Source organism: Drosophila nasuta, chromosome 2L, assembly GCF_023558535.2.
Source record: "Drosophila nasuta strain 15112-1781.00 chromosome 2L, ASM2355853v1, whole genome shotgun sequence".
NCBI lineage: Eukaryota > Metazoa > Arthropoda > Insecta > Diptera > Drosophilidae > Drosophila > Drosophila nasuta.
In genome coordinates this window covers 17,557,515-17,577,722 of record NC_083455.1, presented here as the reverse complement: position 1 = coordinate 17,577,722, position 20,208 = coordinate 17,557,515, and the positions used below count along the sequence as shown (strand labels likewise).

At 35.5% G+C, this 20,208-nt stretch overlaps 1 protein-coding gene and 1 long non-coding RNA gene across 2 annotated transcripts in view; one reads left to right on the top strand and one right to left on the bottom strand.

The window, feature by feature from the left end:
- The window catches only part of LOC132794783 (CUGBP Elav-like family member 2), a 64,379-nt gene that overhangs the window by 23,031 nt on the left and 21,140 nt on the right, over nucleotides 1-20,208 (bottom strand).
- On the top strand, nucleotides 1,562-20,205 carry LOC132794799 (uncharacterized). The gene is made up of 3 exons (XR_009633334.1): nucleotides 1,562-1,734; nucleotides 19,923-20,043; nucleotides 20,116-20,205. It is a non-coding gene; the product is annotated as an uncharacterized LOC132794799 (long non-coding RNA).

Here is a 20,208-nt window from a genome sequence, read left to right as displayed (position 1 = left end):
AAAACTGCTGCATTTGAATTGCAATAAAATGCTGGACATCAAATGTTTGCGAATGTTTATGTGCAATATGATTTTGGAATGCCGCTGGGAAAATAACTCGGAATATCTGAGTTTGAAACGTGTGTGAAATTCATGCGTGTGGCATTTTAGAATAACCTCAATGTTAAATACATTATTCGAACACAACATTGAGGATTGCCACTTTGAGGTGCACAAAAGCAACTTAAAGTTGCAGTTGCAGTTTCATTCTGTCAAAATGCATTCGCATAATGAAATGCACAATTTTGGAGCGAGAGATGCTCAGGCAGTCAAGTGAGCAAAATAATTTGTGTGCAAAATGTTTTGCATTTCAATTGGGATCTAACGTCTTAATTTCCATTCGAATTAATTTATTAATTATGCCAAGTATTAATGGCTTTTCGACCAGAATGCAGTAAAGCAAAAGCACCATTTTGATATAGCATTTACTATATATAGAAATACTTTGTGAAATACAGTTAAGTTATGAAGTAGTTTCTGAATTGAATACTTCAACTTGAAGGCACTTGAGATACAATATAGGACTGAACAGAAGAAAAAATTACATTTCAACGAATTCCAAGTACTTGACTCTAGAAAAAAATAAATATAGAGAGAAAAAGCGATATACTATAGCGAAATTATAATAAAAGACTTGCATTGAAGAGGCGGCATTTGGAAACAGTTGCCCAGCATATGCATTGCATACGGCGAATAATCAGAGAGTATCTCATCTTGAGCTTAGGGCAATGTGCCAGCTGAGCACTCGACAAAATCAAATGGCGGAGACGTGCTGAGTGGTAGCAAGGAGGGGGGACGGGGGGATTGACATTAGAATAGGAATAGCTGACGGGCAGCGGTAATTGAATGAGCCAAAGTCAAAGCAACGCTGTGGTCAACGCTATACAAAAATATATACACATAACGCATACATCGTATACATACATATAACACACACAAATGAACCCTTCAAGCTAAAATGCTGAAATGAGCAGCATCAGATCCTGCCCCCAATTTCAGCATTTCGACTTCTGGCAGTTTGCCTAGACTTCTACAAAGAGTGCTGCGGAAATTGTGGCGCTCGCGGCCCGGAAGTGTTGCCAACGTAATCGAAACGTGCTGCTTGTTGGCTCTGGCAATACTTGCAGCCTCGTCCTCTTACCACTTCCCTGCCCCCTTCAATTGCTTTTGACTGTCGCCGTCCGGTCAACGTTCATGCAGCGAGCAGTTACATTTTTGTTGCCGTTTCTACTTTATTTTTTTGACTACTTTGAAGGTTTGCCAGCTGATTTAAATGATTTTTTCGCAGCTTTTGGCAACTGTGAGTGCTTGCTATTCACGTTTTATTAACGCTAATTGTATTTAGCGGGCAGTGCAAAGCATATTCACAATGCGCAATTGCTCTTGAACCACAAGAGCTGCTTTCAATTAATCTGCTCCACAAGCGAATCTTGAGTATAGCCAAACACACGCAATTTCCTAAACAATTATGCATAGCAATAGCTGCTTAATATAAGCTGAGATGCAGTTGGGTTTCCTATAATATGAATGTAGATTTATCAGTCAAATAATCTTCTTTAGTATAATAAAACCGAAATGTTTATTGCTCAATATTTGCAGGTTAATTACATATTCAAATGAAATTCACATCCGGTCAACATATGGATTCAAGTTATCACTGCTTATAATCTTTTCGAACTGCAAGCGACTGACATGGTAAGTAATTAAGGTAATCATGGTAATCATTAAGTTCACCTGATTGTGTATGTCTTAAAAAAATTGCCTCCCAATCCATTATTTTTATACAAAGTTAAATTTTCGTCCTTAGCTTAGTCCTAATGCTGAATTTAAGATCTTTTATTAGTATTTGTGTTTGTGTTCTACTCAAATGAAAACAATTTTGAGTATAGCTCAAAGAAAATCACAAAGAATTTTATCCTGTAAAGTGAATTACGATTAATCTTACAGCTTTTGATTAGCAGTTTAATTAGAACTGAGAATGATTTTGGAATAATTTTCTAAGACAATTGCAATAATCAACGAATTCGTACGAAAATTGTGCTAATCCAGAACTATAAGAACCTTGACTTACTTCTAAAATTATTTCAGTTTATGCTTTACCACCGCAAATAGTGTCTCACGTGACATTTTACGCCAGAGAATTATCCATATCTGATTATTAAAACCTTTCCTCATATCTATACCCTAAATTAAGCTAAGAATCTACTCCTTAAGCGTTGCTTTCACTGTCGAACGTCAGAAAGACTTTGGTATATTGCTTTAGCTTTTGCATATGCAAAATACAAAGTGTTTTCGACTTGTTGTTATTTGCTGTTATGCGGAAACAGACGCACACTTATCAAAATACTCGTGCACATCAGGAGGAGAGTCTCAGATAAATAGGCAATAAATGTGCATGAATTGTTTTCGTTTGTCGCTGCTTCTGCTGCTGCTGCTTCTTTCCCTCATGTCAAAGTTCAAAAAGTATTTTGTACTTTACTTTGTTCTTCGGATTTTGTATGCGATGTACAATGACAGTGTAAATATATGCACGACAGACAGACTGCTTAGTGATGGTAGCGTGAGTGCGATAGGCACGAGTTATTGAGCATGGAGGAAAGAAATGAAAGTTGCAAAAGTTAAGTTTATTAAGGAGTATAGATAAATTCTTCGCTTACTATATCTTAGTAAAATAAACTAATAAATTAATAAAGTGAAATATTTTCTGTCTCTCCGTGAGCCTTCGTGTCACGTCACTTGTGCAGCTCTAGCGTTGATGCAGCTATCGCTACAGTTCAAACTACGGTTATAGCTACTGCTTTAGATACAGAGCTCTGGCTGCAGATACATCTAAAGTTTCATTTGGCAGCCATGTGTGTGCGTCGCTCTTTATATACATGAGCGTGTATTGTATATTGTTGTGTATTTATCAGCTCGTCTATGTATTTGTATTTGTATCGATGTCGACAATTGATTACGTATTCCGCATGTTGTATTGTCGCGACAGAATTTAATTTCATTCTTATGGGACGCACATTCTCGATCGAGCACCGACCAATTCCCGCCTATTCACCTCGCTCTCCACCTCTCAGTCTGTCTGTCTGTCTGTCTGTCTAGTTGTCTGTCCATTGTCTATCGTTGTCTGTATTGAACTGTAACGCATTCAAAGTGCTTGTTGTTGTTGTTGTCGCCTCACACTACACAGCCTGAAAAATTGTTTTTGTATTGTCGCTTCGAAGGGGTTTTCACAGCATTTGTGTTCTCTGGTCACTTGCTTGCCATTTGACGTTTGCTTTATACTACATACGTATGTAAGGTTAACGACGGGGCGTGTTTGTTGCTACTCAGTAGTGTATAGTGCAATTTTCAATAGTTCACAAAATTAGCAGCAAACAAATAGATTTGGTGGGATGGGTTGCTTTGTGTGTAAGCGAATACGATGAAAATTTGGCAGAATACTTTAGAATAGGCGAGCGAAGATTATTTATCAAAATAAAATGAACTTAAATAATTTTCAAAAAAGTTCTTGGAAAACTGCTTTTGTAATTATCTAATTTAATGCAAAGAAAACTGGATTTGGACAGCTTATCTGCAGCGTTGCTTCCAATAGCTGAGGAAATTGATATCAAAAACATGAACTAAGCAGGAAAGGTTACCTTAGCGAACAAGTGAATAGAATTCATTTGTGACATAAATAAAGTGATAAAAACGATTTAAAATAATTCTTCAAAATTATTTTAAAATTTATAAATTTAAGAGTGATCAAAAATCAAATAAGGATGCTAATGTACTCAATTGTGAGATACCCGCTACCCACTGTATTAATTTTAAAATATACCAGTATTCATTTTAAATATACCGCAAAAAAAAAATATATCAAAGTCATATTGATATACATTCAAAATATATCATAGACTGCAGTATTCATTGTAAAATATACCATATTAAAATACTGCAAAAATACCAAAAATATATTAATGTAGAATGTAGTCTAAAAAAATATATATCATGGTGCAAAGTATATCAGATTGTATTTTATATTTGTCCAATTGCCTTTTATGTACTAAATACTACAATACTAAAAATGTACCTAAGGCTATATTTAGTAAATTGATGTAGAAATGAATCATCAGGTGCAAATATACCAGATTATATTTTATATTTTGACCGATGGTATATCTGTTTTATAAATATTTAATAGCAGTCAAAACATTTTTTTTTTTTTTAAATAGAGAATTAGAGAAAAATTACTATAATCTATGACAGATAGTTTTCACACTCAACTAACTTTAGTCAATAGCAATAAATAATATTTTTAGTTAATGGAATTTCGCTATACATCAGCTTGCATGTGTTTTCGCTGCTTTAAATATAGTTTCAACATTTTATACTGTTGTGCCTAAAAATTCAACAGTCAAGTTAATTTAACGATTGCACACACTTTGCCTTCGCGTGTTATTTTAATTAGCTATCACATGCTAAAAACCTTAAACTACGAGTAAATTTGTATATGCCAAATCATCGTCAACAAACAATATTTTTGAAGTTGAACTTTTTGTGTTGTTGTGCGAGAAATACACAACAATTTTAAGGGGAAAACAATTTTGTGTGATTTTCAATTGAGTGAGTGGAGGGAGAAGTGAGGAAGTGAAGAAGTAAGAAGTCAGCTGGCAATTTCCTTGACGTTTCGCCAAAATGTGACAGTTTCGTTTCCTGGCCAGAATCTTTCGGGGATTCGCAACGTCTCGACCCGATTTCCCCAATTCTCTCTGCTCTCTCTCTCTCTCTCGACTGTCGTTGACATGCAAAAGCAGCTACGTGACATGGCAACGTGCATGAACGATTGTTGTTGCTGTTGTTGTTGTTGTGATTGTGGTTCGTTGTTGCCACAGCGAAACGTGTTACATTTATGTTAACACATTTGTGCACGTTGCGTGCGAGCGAGATAGCGATAATGGCACTTGCAACAGCAACAGCAGAAGCTACTCCTCGTATACGTATACGTAATATGCCATGCCACAAAATTCTAAAACAGACAACCTTATGTAACACACAGGGACGCACAGTCTGCTACGCTTCACTTTGACTGACAGCCATTTTGACTTTGAGCGTTTCGCTTCTCTTTTCGCCCCGTGGTCGTCATTTGATCTGCTCATAAAATTATTAGTTTTGCTGCTGTTGACTGTGAAAGAACGTGTCTGCTGCATCGAATTGCTTTAAAAACATATATCAGCGTATATATTGCACTCACTTCTCTCTCTCTCTCTCTCTCTTTGTAGTTCGTTCGTTCGCTATTCATTCAAATATTTTGCTTTATTTATTTATAATATTTTTGAAGCCAACTGTGCTGTGTGCTTATTTATTATCGTTATTTGCTGCCTGTCGCTGCTTTGTCGCCTTTAACTCTGTTCTCCACATAAGCAGCAAACAATTCATTTCGCATATGTCGCATAAATATGCAAGTCATGCGACGACGACGACAACAACAAAGTCAAGACGTCAAAACTTCCCCCACTTCCCACCATATACAAAAGTGCAACCTCAAGTCGGATTCCCAAATGAGTCTCGTCTCTGTATTTTCCCTTTCTCTCGGTTCTATTCGAATTTTATTAGACATATTTGGAGTAATCTGTATGCAAGTCGCAACAACGGAAATGGATTAGATCGTTAGCTTATTGATTTGCATGGCACATTCAGTTATTGTTGTTGTTGCTGTTGTTCGCCTTGGCTAAAAGGGTTTCACAATTTCGAGGAACTTTTCAATGTTCAATTGCACTTGATTTGCATGTCTAACGCATAAACATTTACTGCAATTAAATCTAATTGTAATTTTAATTGCATAATTGATTTAAATTATTTTATTATGCCAAATGGGAAATGTTCTTTGTTTTTTTCGGTCAAGTTTCAAGGTGTTTTAAAGTGTTTTTGTTGAAGTGAACTTTGATAAACAGTTTATGTTTATATAAAGTGCTTTTATTTCACTCTCTGCGTCTGGCGTTATTGGATATCAAAAGTGTCAGGTGTGTCTGGAGCAGAGCTCAGTTCTTGGAAGAAAAGTTTTCTGCGAAAATTTATTCGTTTTCTCACAATTGCATAGACAGTGACATGAAATGTATTGAGTTTTATTTTAGAGGCTATTTTATTTGCATCCGGTTAATTTAATTACCGTTTTGAGTATCGTTTATGTTGAACAATTTTAAATTGTGAAATAGATATCTGATGTTGTTTTGTATTTTTTTTCTAATTGCTTAGCTGCACTTTAAAATGAACAGCTAACTGATATATCTCATAATGTTTTAGATAAGATTTTAACATTATAATTGCATAGAATACATTTGACCAGCAACATTCAATCATACACATAGAGAAATGAATTCTGATATAATGCAATTTTTATTCAAAACCAAAACTTTTCTTTATTCAAGTGAGAGCAAAAATCATGATTTATCAATTTATCTAAGTGAATCGACAAAAATTTATTGAATGATCATACTTAAAAAATGATTTTTGGTCAAAAAACATTTTGAATGGAATAATTGTATTATTTAGATTACTCTTCGAATAATTAGGAATTAGGAATATTATTCATAAGGTAATTTTATGAATGCAAATTTTGTTTAGGATAGAATATTCTTTTAAAGAATTTATATGAAAGGATGTAAATAATTAATACAAATTAAAAAACCAAACCAAATTTGATTCAAACGTTTTATAATATCTTTCAAGGAACTTAGCTTTTTTTTTCTTCAGTATCTTCAAGATTCTTTAAATATATTTGTAAATTTTATCTCTGTAGAAGCATGTCATAAGCCATGCCTTAAACCCTCTAGTTGCTGTTATATTTATGGCTTACTTTTGGCTGTGGTCATGATTGTGAGTATACTGCAAGGATTTGGTGGGTAGAGTTTACGGTGTTAGGGCAACCCGCTGATAGCACACAAATTGTGTTCACTGGCAAGCAACAGTTAAACAGCCACAACAAAAACAAACAATGTCGAAGCTCGCTTGCTACAGCTGCTCCTGTTCTTGCCCCGTGCCCCGCTTGCCCCACTTGCCCCGTGCCCCGCTTCGGGCAATGCAAAGTGCAAATCCCCTGACAAAGCTGAAATTTAATTAGCAGCCAGCAAGTGGCGTTTGCAAATGAAATTACATACAAAAACGAGGCGACGCTCGCGCGATGCATGCAACCGATTCTGCTTAAAATGAACGCCCCCACACACACACACGCCTATACACACACAGTTTATATATACAGTATGCTACTGTTGGCCCCTTTTGGCATTGAAAATCCCGCACCAGCTTCACACACTGGCTTAACATTTTGCCACTTGGCAGCGGGACTCCGAGCTAAGCATAAAGCCAAAAAACGTCGAATGAAAACAACAAGAGCGGAAATAAAATACACGACAGCACACACGGACAGGACACACACACATACTAACACTCACACACACGACACGAACAACGTTGTTGGCCTTTAGCTTTTGTTTTTGGCCCTCGCGTCATGTTTTTTCGCATTTTTGTTTCTGCCTTTGTTTTTTTTTGCCTGTAATCCTCGCGAGCTTTACAATAAACACGAAAATATAATTTGCAACATTGCGAGGCAGGCAGACTTAGAGACTGTGAACGTGGCTGGAGAGAAGTAGAGTGAAGGGGAAAGGGGGAACAATGTATCAACTGCAAGTAACACTAATTACCTGGAACTAAATATGGCGCCGGATTTGGTGGCGGCAGCCAATACGTTGCCGTTATCGCCGGATACGACTGATGGCCATTTGTGGCCATGTTTGTGGGCTGCTGCTGCTGATGCGGGGGCGGGGAATGAGGCGACATGCCGGAGCCGCACAATTTGTTGTTGCTATTGCTGTTGTATTGCTGATGTTGGGCTGTTGCTATTGCTGCTGCTGCTGCTGCTGATGTTGCACATGTTGTTAGCGCTGTTTTGGCCAACAGAGGGCGCAGCTGTAGCTCGCTAGCATTGCCATTTCCGTTTCCGTTGATATTGGACGCAGTGACACTGCTGTTATTATTGCTGTTGTTGTTGCTGCTGCTGTTGTTGTTGCTGTCGTTGCTACTGTTGCTATTGCTGTTTAAGCCACTGCTGCATTCCATGATATTTGGATTTTTCATAGCGTGCTTTATTTATGGCCCGCTAGATGGCGCCACACACACAAACACACACACACTAGCGCTCACACACTTTTTCAACGTAGCACAAAAAAGGGCAACTGCGCTGCGTTTGTTTTTTATGGGCCACTTGGGCTATATTAAAATACCAAGCAAATACTTTGTTTGTTGGCTGTGCAAATATCTAGATTATATACAGATATATATGGTTATCGATATAGAGATATATTTATATTTAGTTAGGGCCACAATTATTCACTTGTGCATAATTTGAATTTTATTTGCGCGCAAAAAAGACTCAAAAACAATAGCAACAATTGAATATGCATTTTTTTTCGTTGTTGTTGTTGCTGTTGTTTTCTACTTTTTTGTGTGATTATTTTTAATACGAAACGCGTGCTCTATTGTTATTATTATTGTAGTTATTTGCGGTTGTCGTTGCTGCTGCTGCTGTTGTTGTTCACCATTTTTTATGGTCTACCATTTTTGTATAACTAATTAATTTGCCATATTGCCGTTGCGTCGTCTGCAGTTTGCTTTTGTAATAATTGTGCACGGTCTCTCTCTCTCTCTCTCTCTCTCTCTCTCTTTCACACTTTGCGTTTGTTATTATATTTATTTACTTTCAATTTGTTGCATATCAACGTCGCATCGCATCATATCGAGCGTTAATGTGCTGAGCATGTCATTTCATTTGGCTGTCTTATTTGCCGTTGTTATTAAGCTTATTATGACAATCACATAGCACAGTTATTTGATTTTCGCATTTAATGTCATTTAGATGACGGCTCATGCAATTGATTGCTGCTGCCTTTTTTAAGGTGCCCACCCACCTCACTTTCGCCTCAGCAATTTTTATGTTTTTTTCGACGACTTTTTAGTCGTCACACCAAATTACATAAACTAAGAAACTCTAAACTGAAATATATATACTTTTCATGTTTGTATTTACTCAACAATTCTCTAAGCCCATGTGCAGCTGTGACGAGGTCTAATCAGCTTGAAAAATACCCGACACAGTCTGTGTTTATACAATAAAACTAGCAACAAAAGTATAACCCAAGCCTACAATGGAAAATTAAGCGAGGGAGAGAGGCAAGGGGCGAAATTTAAACCGTAACTAAACAACTGACGACAACTGTCTACATACACACAACACACACAGTAAATTGTGAAATTTTAAGCTTATTTATTAACGACAACAACACATCACAGGTTGTCGTCTAAGTGGCTTTATTTCTATGTGAAATTCTTGACTCTTCCAAGTAAAAAAGAAAGCTGAAGCTTGGCTATGATATGATATGAATGTTGATCGATTGTTCTCAGTTGCACTAGAAATTGATTAGCAAAGTACTGCTGCAAAATGTGAGATTTATCAAAGAATCATTTATAATAAAATTGGGTCAAAGCTTAATATGAATTATATTAAATTGAGAATAAGAAACTAGAAATAAATTGATGATATTGCTCAACTGATGTATAAAGTAATTTCATATTAAGTACTGAATTCTTATATTTACATATGATTTTATAATAATTTTTATCTAATTTATTTGCATTTACATTCTTTTATTTTTGATTGTTATTTATTTCAGTTCATTTTATTACGTTAAATTGCTTTTTTAAATTATTTCCTTTTATTTTGTTCAATTTAATACATTTCATTTTGTTTCATTTAATTTAATTTAATTTCATTTAAATTAATTTTATTTCTGTTAATTGTATTATTTCATTTCATAATTTTTCACTTTATTTCATTTCTGTCTTTTCATTTCGATTCATTTCATTTTATTAAATTTAAGTTTTGTCACTAAATTTAATTTTGTTTCAATTCATTTCAGTTCATTCCATTGCATTTTTATCCATTTCTTCTCATTTTCTTTATTACAATTTCATTTTATTTTTATTTTATTGCGTTAGATGTTTTAACAAATTTTATTTAATTATTCTTTATTTTATAGAAATTCAATTTCCATTGATTTCTTTAATGAGTTTAAGATAATAGGTGCCCTTTAAGAAATATAATTAATATACGATTTCTGTTCTTTCGTTATATTAATTTTCATCGAACAAAAGATTCAATTGTTTTTTTTTTTTCGTATTTCTGGACACATTCTTAAGAATTCCATCAACTCGTCTCATCAAATTGATGGCAATTCAATACGCTGCAATCCTTGGCTATCTCATCTCATGGTTTTCACAGAATAGATACTATATTTATATTTACACAGAGACTTTCTGGTCAAATGAAGTATTTTTCATGTCAACTATTTTCTATTTTCTACTTGTTGCTCATTTTTTTTTCCATACTTTCCTCGACTTGTCTTCAGGCTGTCTATTTTCAATTTCTTGTGGCTCAGCTAAATTGACGTTTGCCAGTCTCTATTGACAGAGTCTGTTCGCTTTGCCTGTTGCCCCTGCCCCGCATTTTTCCCCCCCCATCCTTTTCGCTTTATGCTGTTTGTACACGGTCAACATATAGACATAAATATGCGTAAATAAACGACAACTCATCGGCTGGTTTCTATATACTCAACCTCATACATGAATACATATATTTATGTATGTAGTTGGAGCTCTTAGAGAAGAAAGTGCAAATATTGAAAGAGTTGTTCATATTTTGCAGGTGTGCTGCTTGTTGCTTGTTGCAACATGCAACAGATATATGCTAACTACACGTCAGTTGTGGCAATCGTGTCAAATGTGGCAACGACACACATACACATATACACTTATACTTTACTATGCATTTAAAATGCAATTGCCTCTATTTTCTACTCTTGTTGTAATCACTTTTTTTAACGCTTCGCTGAGCGCACTCGAAACTAACCAATTTGTCAACTCAGCCAACAATTGTTGTCGTTGCTTTTTATTTTGGTTTTGGTTTTGGTTTGTATTGAAATTAGCGCAAGGTTGCACAAGAGACAATTCCAATTTTAATTCCAATGCAATAGATGCGACTTCGAATACCTCAAGTATTCGTACTTCAGTTGAGAACTTTACAAAACAACTCATTATCGTCATCGTCGTCGTTTTTGACCTTTGCTGTGCCACTTGCACTTTACTCATTATCGTTCGCATTTCCTGAGCGCACCTCTTCAAATAAATAACAACAACAACAACAATTATCGCATAAACTCCATTAACTTTACAATTTACACTTTGAACTCGTTGAAGGTAAAACAAAACTAAAAATACAAACAAAAACCATATGTGAACTCGTCGTTCGTATATCAACATTTTTAGAGCGTAAAGCAACGCTTTTCTCCATTAAAAAAAATTAAAGCATTTGAAGCATGTTAAATTAGAGAGTGATAGAGAGTTACATAAATATTCCGCGACGAGCATATCGCTGGCATGGGAAAAGTCTTAAGTGGGGGCGGAGTTTCTAGAGGAAGTTGTAAAAAAATACGCGGAAAATGATTAAAGTAATTTTAGGGCAGAAAATATCTTTGATTTAAAAAGATAATAAATATTTTGCACTTGAAGTTTTATCTTTAAGATCAGCTATGAGTCAAATGAGTATTTCAAATAATTGTATCAATTAAAGTTGACAATTTACTTAAAGAAATGTATTTGAATCTTCTTGTGTTGAACCTTTTCCAAGTTTCTAATGAAAGTTTCGTAAATGATTTGAAAGATTAGAAGTCATTTGAAACTTTAAATTTTATCAAAAGGTATTTAAGAAATTACAAAATATAAAAATGACCAAATTGAATAGAAAGCAAGTACGAAAACTACCCGCTACCTATTTTGGATAAAACCATATTTTACAATTATACCAAAAATATATTACAAAAATACTGAAATATACCAAAAGCTATATTTGATATATCGATATTGTACTACATTAAAAAATGTACCACAGAGTACAAAATATACCAGATTGTTTTCTAAGGCAACTAAGACCCGATTGCACTAGGAATTTTTTTGCCCATGAAAAACGTGATTTGTATTGCTTTAGTAATGTTGTTCCTATATTATGTATTACATAATACGTAAACTAAACTTTTTTTCGCTCATTAGCATTTGATTTGCACAATTTAAGTTAAAAATATTCGAACACAAATTGAATAATTCTTAATTCATCCATTTTCGCCTTTAATATTTCTACTTTTGCCGGGTTTAGGAAAAACTTTTGCCCTCTTTTCTTTTTCTCACTGTAGCTCTGCTTATTTATATATGTTTATAACATATGAGTACTCGCAGTCACATTTATGAGTATTTTTGAGTATTTTTGGGTTCACTTTTGGGTTGACGAGCTGTTGACATTTTGTATTTAATATGCCGCACACCTTTTGTCGCCGTTGTTGTTGTTGCTGTTGTTGTGGTCGCATTGCGTTTCAAATTCACAAAAATTGACAACTGACAATTTCCGTTTGTTGCCGGCTCAGCAAGAGCAACATACTCGCTTCCCTTCTTCCCCTGAAATAGTCCAAGAGCCCCTCAAAAAGAACCGACTGATTATTTTCAATTGGAATTTAGTTTGCGGCCAAAGTGATTCATTTTCATTTTCATTTGCTCTGACGCCAAAAAGTCCATTACGTGAATATGCCGCGTGTTATTTGTTTTTGGATTTCAACTAAAATGAAATACGCAGCAATAGCAACAGCAACAACAACAGCAACAAAAATAAGATACACGAGCTACAGATACAGATATTGTCTATAGATGTGTGTTTTTTCAATTTAATGACACTTGTTCTAGTTGTGTGTTTGCCTATGGCATCTTTCAATATTTGCACAAATGCTCGAGAGAAAGATCAAGAGAGAGAAACAATGAGACAGCCGACAGTCGACAGTCAATAAGTTTTTCCCAACAATTGTGCGAGTGTGTTAGGGCGCAGTCCGACCTTGAGATAGTATCTTTTATTGTGGTGTTCAGGTAGTTCAGCTGTAGCGGCGACAAAGATGTCGAAAAGCCTTTTATGACGATATAGTCGACGGCACTCCCCAAAATACAAAATAATCCAACATTTGAGGCACTGATGCGTAACGCCAACTGGATCGGAAATCGGTTTAACTGCGAACGTATATAGTATATATAGTATCTATATACATTTCGTATCTATAGCTATTGTTCTGTGTGAGTTGAGTATCAGCTGATGTAGCTGGGCTGCAAATTTATGTAAATACATGCGACACGCTTTGCTAATGCACATTTGCTTAGGTAAATAGAGCTTTATCAACACACAACTACAGTGGGCACTAAGTAAAGGCGAATACAGCTGGAAAATTACGTTCTTATCGTTGGGTTAATTATGTGTAAAATTCCACGACGATTATGCACACATTGGCCTGCATTCTTTTGGCTTGCAGTTACACTTTGTATCTCACAGATACTTTTTTGTTTTGCACTTTGACAGCAGCCGCAACGCCTGCGCAGTTCGTTTTGTAATTTTCGTTAAGCATTAAGTTTTAAAACTGATTACGACGCGCACGTCTCGCGCGTGTTTATCTGAGTCTGAGTCGGAGTTGGAATCTCTCTCTCTCTATCTCTCAGGCTCGTCGTTGTATCTGTAAGATACAATACCTAAAACTAAATACGAAAAACGCGACTGATTGCTGGGCGATTGAGTGACAAACTGCTAGCGTCGCTGTTTTTACTTTATTTTTTTTTTTTTCGCTTGTCGCTGTCGTGCGGTTTATTTTACTTGATTTTTATTCTGTTTCTCTGCTGTTGTTGTTGTTGTTGTTGTTTCTTTTCGCCTTTTTTTCAGCTGTTTAGCTTTTTTGTTTTGTCGCTGTAGTAGTTGTTGTATTGCTTGTGTATACGTATGTACTTTAGCCATTGTGTACTCAGTTCACGATGTGCCTCTGTCCCAAAGCCCAACCGCATGGCAACGTTTAACGTCAACGTCGCAGTCGAAGTCGCAGTCGAAGTCACAGTTGACGTCGCTGTCGATGTCAACGTCGCAACGCTCGCATACAAAATTATCATTATTATTGTTGCCTTTAGTTTTGGCATTTTTCACTTTGGTTAAATGGCATTTTGCGACAAAATGCTTGAGATATCCACACACAACAAAACACAATACAACACGACACACAAAACAATGTCAATTGCAATACGAAAATCAAATACACTAGCCTATGATAAGAAAAGATCAAAAGTTTAAGTCGAAATACAACAAGAAAATTAGTCGAATGGCAACAAAATTAGCCAAACAAATCAAAAGAACCAATTGAACACATAAAACATTAAATGCAAATCTCAAGAGAGTTGCAGATTATTTTCAGTTGTTTCACAGCTGTAGCAATCAATTGAATCCAAGAAATCTAAATACTTGTGGTTTGTCAGCTATTTAAATAGAAAGAATTATGTTCATTATCTTTACTTTTGTTAAAACAAATCAATAGTTGGTTAAACACATGAGAAGAATAAATATTATTACAATTTTTTCTATCATTCCAAAAGCTAACTTTCGACTATTTTTTAAAAAAGATCTTTAGACTATACAATTTAATCTTTCCTTTAGTATAGAAATTGTAATTTTAGGAAAAGCTTAAGATTATTAAAATACATTCGTGAAAGCAACTTTAATCTATTAAAAAGCTTTTTGTAGTTGCAGTATAGATATTGTAGATCTTATTAGGAATTATCAATAGTTCGAAAGCTTTCAAGTTAAGAACAATTTTTGGAAATCTTGCAACAATTCCTTGATCAAATGATATTAGTAATTCGATTTTTTATGTTGGTGGTCTTGGAGTATTTTACGAATATTTAATTTCAAATAGAATAGAATAGAAAACAGAAAACAGTTGCTTATTAAAACTAGAAATTATTAAAAATAATGCAAACTATTTAATAAATGTAGTTCATAGGATTGGTATTGTTTAAGCTTATTGTTCAAAACTAAATCTGTAATTCTAAATACAATACAACAAAGTATTTTAAGTAGAAGTCGCCTTTAGAGAACTTTTTGCACTTGCTTTAATAAAATGTGAAACACTTGCAAAAGGTTCAAATGGCGTTCAAGGTTGGCAGCGACAGACAGACAGACAGACAGTCGCAAAACTATAATAATATTTCACTTGTCGGTGTGTGTGTCATAAGTTTGAGCCGATGTCAGCAACTCAGTTGGTAGTTGAGTGTATCTAAGCCATAAATTGCTGTGCTCATCAAGTAACGCGTGCTAGGCAGCGCTTTGATCACCACCTGATCACGAGTATCTCACAGATACACACGCACGCAGGCTTTTAAAGTAATGCTACTTTTATTTTTGGCAGTGCATTTGCATTGACTAAACTGTGATGAATATCTCCGTACATAAGTAAAGTACCTTATGTGCTCGAGAGATCAGTCTACGGACTGAGCTATAGACTGAAACTTGGACTACCTGAGTTACCAAGTGAAGTTGTTGTTGTTGTCTTCTCTCTTCATTTATTTATTTTTGCGCTTTTTTTTCATCCACTGAGTTTGCTCGTTTTGAGCGACCGGCGACGACAGTTGTTTAATTTATCAGTTAACAGCTTGTGGCTTTTGCAGTTACCCGCTAAAAGCGTCAGCGATCATATTTCAGCTCCGACTTTTGTTTGTTTGTTTTTTCTAGCTCTCTATACTTTATATACTATATATATAGTACTATATATAAGCTGTGTGCGTCAGCTGACCTAAGCTTAGCCTTGTAATTGCATTAGAAGTTCAAAAAAAAACGAAACAAAATAAAAGACGCCCCCTTTTTCTGTGGCTACTGCACTCTGTGCGCTTATCTTTCGACAAGAAATTTAATTAAAGCAAAAAAAACCATATGCCGCAATTGAAACGCCCCCTAATTACCAGATACCAGCTACAAATATTATAGCTGTAGGGAAAACAAGAACGAAGTCCGAAATAAAAAGCACTTGAGGCAGGAAAAATCGAACGTGAAAGAGACAAGAAGGACAAGAGGGAAAATGATTGTAAAATTGAAACAGACGCAAAAGCATTTTCGATAATTGAAAATAATAATTAAAATTCTCTGATTGAGGCGCTGTTGCCTTCTCTTTCTCTCTCTCTCTCTCTTTGACGTACGCAATTGGAGCGAAAGAAGCTATAAAAAGCAACAACAGCAGCCATAATAAAAAAAACGTGGAGCATGCACATTATAATTTGCCATACAATTTGTTGTTATTCAATGATTTTTTTGGTTTTGTCTTTGCTTTTTAATATGCAAAACTTGTCGCCTGCCATTGAGAGTTCTTTCTCTGTCTATCTCTCTCTGTGTTTTCGTTTCTCGTTTGGGATCATAGAGACCGTTAGCCTTATTTGTGGCCGTAGAAATTGTCGTTTACTCCCCCCTTTCTCCTGTCTTCCTCTTTTGTCTCTTGTCGAACCCCTTTTTGAATTTATGACTCTGCTTTTGAGTTTGGCATTCTAAGTGCGTGATTTCTTCAATTAATTGCCTCGCCTCGTTGCCATTGTCGTTGTCGTTGTCGTTGACGTTGCAGCACTTGCTGCATTATAAGAGAATTCTCGTTGCACAATCATGTGGCGACTCCAATTGCGGCAACTCGAAGTCTTGCTTCAACTCGTAAGACAAAATTGATGTATGCTAAGTATGCTTTTGACAATGCTTAGCGAGGTTCTAGCAAATGGCAATGACTTTTTAGCATAATTCTCAAGCGATGACAATGCTTCAACTTGCTAGAATAATACTCATAGAATTGTCGGGTAATTATGGTTAGGAAATGACTGAAACTCTTTTGTGTAATCTGCATACAGTCTATTGTTGTGAGGTCAGACAATTAATTAGTCACAGCTAAACATTGTAGATTGTTCCACAATGTTTTTCCAATTTGAATTAGCTAAGGAAAAGCAAGACAAATGAATAGAGGAAAGAGGCAATTGAAGTTACTTTATTGATTGCGAAGTTAAGAAAAACTTGAGTAACCTTTAAAGTCTGCAATTTTACTTCTCAGATATAGATAGATTGTAAAATATTTAAGAGACAAATAGTACTATGATGAAAAAGCAAGTGTCAAACATATTTTGGTTAAGCTTATTCAATAATTTCTTCAATAGTTGCAGGGAATATTGAAATGAATTAGCAATAAATGTAGCAGTAAAAATATTGAATAAAGTAATCAAATATCAAATAAATATTCCTTTCAAATACCTCAATTTATCAGAGAATCTATTAGACGTGTGTCGTATAATAAATGACTTGAATAGTTGGAAATAAGTGTTAATAATAACCAGAACAATAATCCCGATATTTGGTATATACAAAATTTAAGAATGGTATACCTCAATACGTTGGTATGGGAAAATCTGGTATATTATTTTTTCTCTGGTATTTTTTATGTAGTGCCAATATACTAAATAAATTGAGTATTTTAGGCATACTTTATGAATAATATCTCACTTTTTTGCTTTTATTCAAATGACCCTCGTTATTAATGATAGATTTTCTGTCAAATGTCAAATAAATAAATACATTTCCAAGTTAAAGGAAAGTCGATAGAAAATTGCAGTTTTATCATATAATGTATCATATATATGATGTATGTTATTTCTTTGCTAAATTGTTACTGCATTATAAATATAGGGTATCTGTAATATAATCAAGAAATTATAATTATAAGATTTGTGCTAACAACACAAGCTTGATTGAGCTCATTACTCTACGATCAGATCTCATTAGAAATATCTAGAATACATCCAAACGAATAGACATCGACATAGACAGCGCATTGAGCTGCTATTTAATTATAATTCTCATGAAATCGCCGCAATATTTCTGATGCGGCATCGCAATTATGAAAACACATATTTCAATTATGGCACGTGAAGCGTACAACAAAATTTCTTCTTGGGCCGCAAAGCCAACAAATGACAAACTGCAGCTGCAACTGAGCAGGCGAGCAAGCGAGCAACTGCAACAGCAAATTGCAACAAGCGTTGGCTACGCATGCAACGCAACGCACTTGCAACACGCAATGCAAGCGTGTACGAAATAAAAACAATTTCTCCATTGCTTGTTGCATTTGGTGGTGGCATTCCACAAATGCTTGGGCTTTAACCGCAACTAGAATATCTCTCGATACAGATGCAGATAAAATCGCTGAGCAAAAAGCAAAATAGCAAAAACAAAACAGAAAACAGAAAACAGCTGACTTAATAACTCAGCTCAGTTAAATTTGCCATTTTCTGTGTCTTCGCGAAATTGAATGGGAAATTGAAATGGAAACTGGTTAAACGGGGCAAAAAGAGAGCGAGTGACTCAAAGGAGAAAAATGGAGGGGGCGAGGGGAATACTCAGTTTTACGGTAATTAAGCAGGCAGAGAAACTGAGCAAGAGATACGAGTATTGGAGAATTGCCGGCTGAATGAGTCAAAGCGACGCCTGCTGCAGTTATTCAGATTTATTCAACGATTCCACTCTCTTGCTCTCTCTCTCTCTTTCTCTCTCTCTTTTTGCATTTAATTGTTTATTATTAAGTATTTTGTCAATAACGACGCGACTCTGATTTGCATATTCCTGTTGTTGTTTACTTTTTTCGGCAATTGCCAAACTGCGAATAACTTTGAATATACTCGATTGTGACTCGTCGCGTTGTGTGAGTAACATTTGTGTGTGCATAAAATATATTTTCGCATTTTGAGAATTTTAATTATTGGCTTTTTATTAACCATTAAATAAACTTATAGATATGCACACATTGGATACGAATCATTTTAAAACAGTATTTAAAAAAGTTTAGGTTTTCCTCGACTACGAGTATAAGCACATTTTTTAAATATAATAAGCAACTGAGACTTTACGGCAATTTTTTAATTGTTTGTTATACAAAAGCCTTCCATTTAAAAGCTACTTAAAGACTTTACTTTTTAATATAAAAAATATTCTTCAATTCATATTTTAATTGGAATTAAATTCGAGGGATTTTTGTAATTTTTGGATGTACAAAAACTTTTCTTTGCGTTTTATTTTCTTTCAATTGACAATTAGAGATTAATTGTTAATTAACTTGAACGTTTTCTTTCAATCAATTGACCATCGATAATTTAACGAAGCGCGCACAGTAGTTATTTAATTTAGAGAATTTTTTTATGTTTGTCATTTTTGTTTACTTTGGGGTTTTGTTGGGGCGACAGCGAATTGAGCGTTGAAGACTTTCCGGTGCGCGATCGTTTCGTGTGTTCGAATGAATGCCGATGATAGACTGCCAACTGACGACTGTGAGTACTCGACTCACTCGACTCACGACTCGCGACTCGATTCGATTCGATTCAATGCGATGCGATGCGATTCGACAACTGCTCGTAGAAATTCTATTGAATACGTTTGACAAATGCGAGCGCTACGTTTGCCTATCGACGCTTCTATCGACCGGCTGACTTTAAACTGACGTCGCGTCGCAGCAGCAGCGACGACGGCAGCAAAGCGTCCCCCCATTTAGTGGATTTCTACGTGTGTGTGTGTGCGTGTGTGTTTGTGTGTGCTCCGCCGATCGTCGTCAATTGCGCTGCACTTTGAATTTCATTTGTTTTTTGCCGGCTGCTCTCTCTCTCTCTCTCTTGCTATTTTGCTTTGTGCTCTCTCTTTGCACAGCTGTTTTCGATGGAGAGAGAGAGTGCTTGCACTCTTTTTTTTGCTGTGGCGCTCTCGCTCTCTAGCTCTGTGTCTTTACCACTTGTGGCTGACTCAAAGTCAATTAGTTACGCTCTTTGCCTGGCTTGCTGCCTGCCTGCTTGCATTGTTGCTTTTGCTTTTGTTTTTATTTGTATTTTTATTTTTATTTATGTTTGCCGGTTTGACTCAGCAGCGTTTGCTATTTCTTGTTTGCTTTCAGCGCTTGCATTAAACCCGATGATTGACTGGGACTCCCCCCGCTCCAGCTTCTGCCCGCCATACCTTCCTAATTGCCTCTAAGCTGCAGTTGTGCAGCGACGTGTTTGATTAAAAAGTGGTTGGTAAGCGATTGCAAGCTATCAATTTGCATACACTTAAGCTTACGTTTTCTCTCTTTTTTTTGTTGTTTGCAGTTTGTGCTGTGTGTTGTGTAGTGTAGTGTAAAGAGTGTAGTGCAGAGAGAGCGAAAAAGAGAGCTGGCGCTTTGCTCTCTCATATTTGTGGTA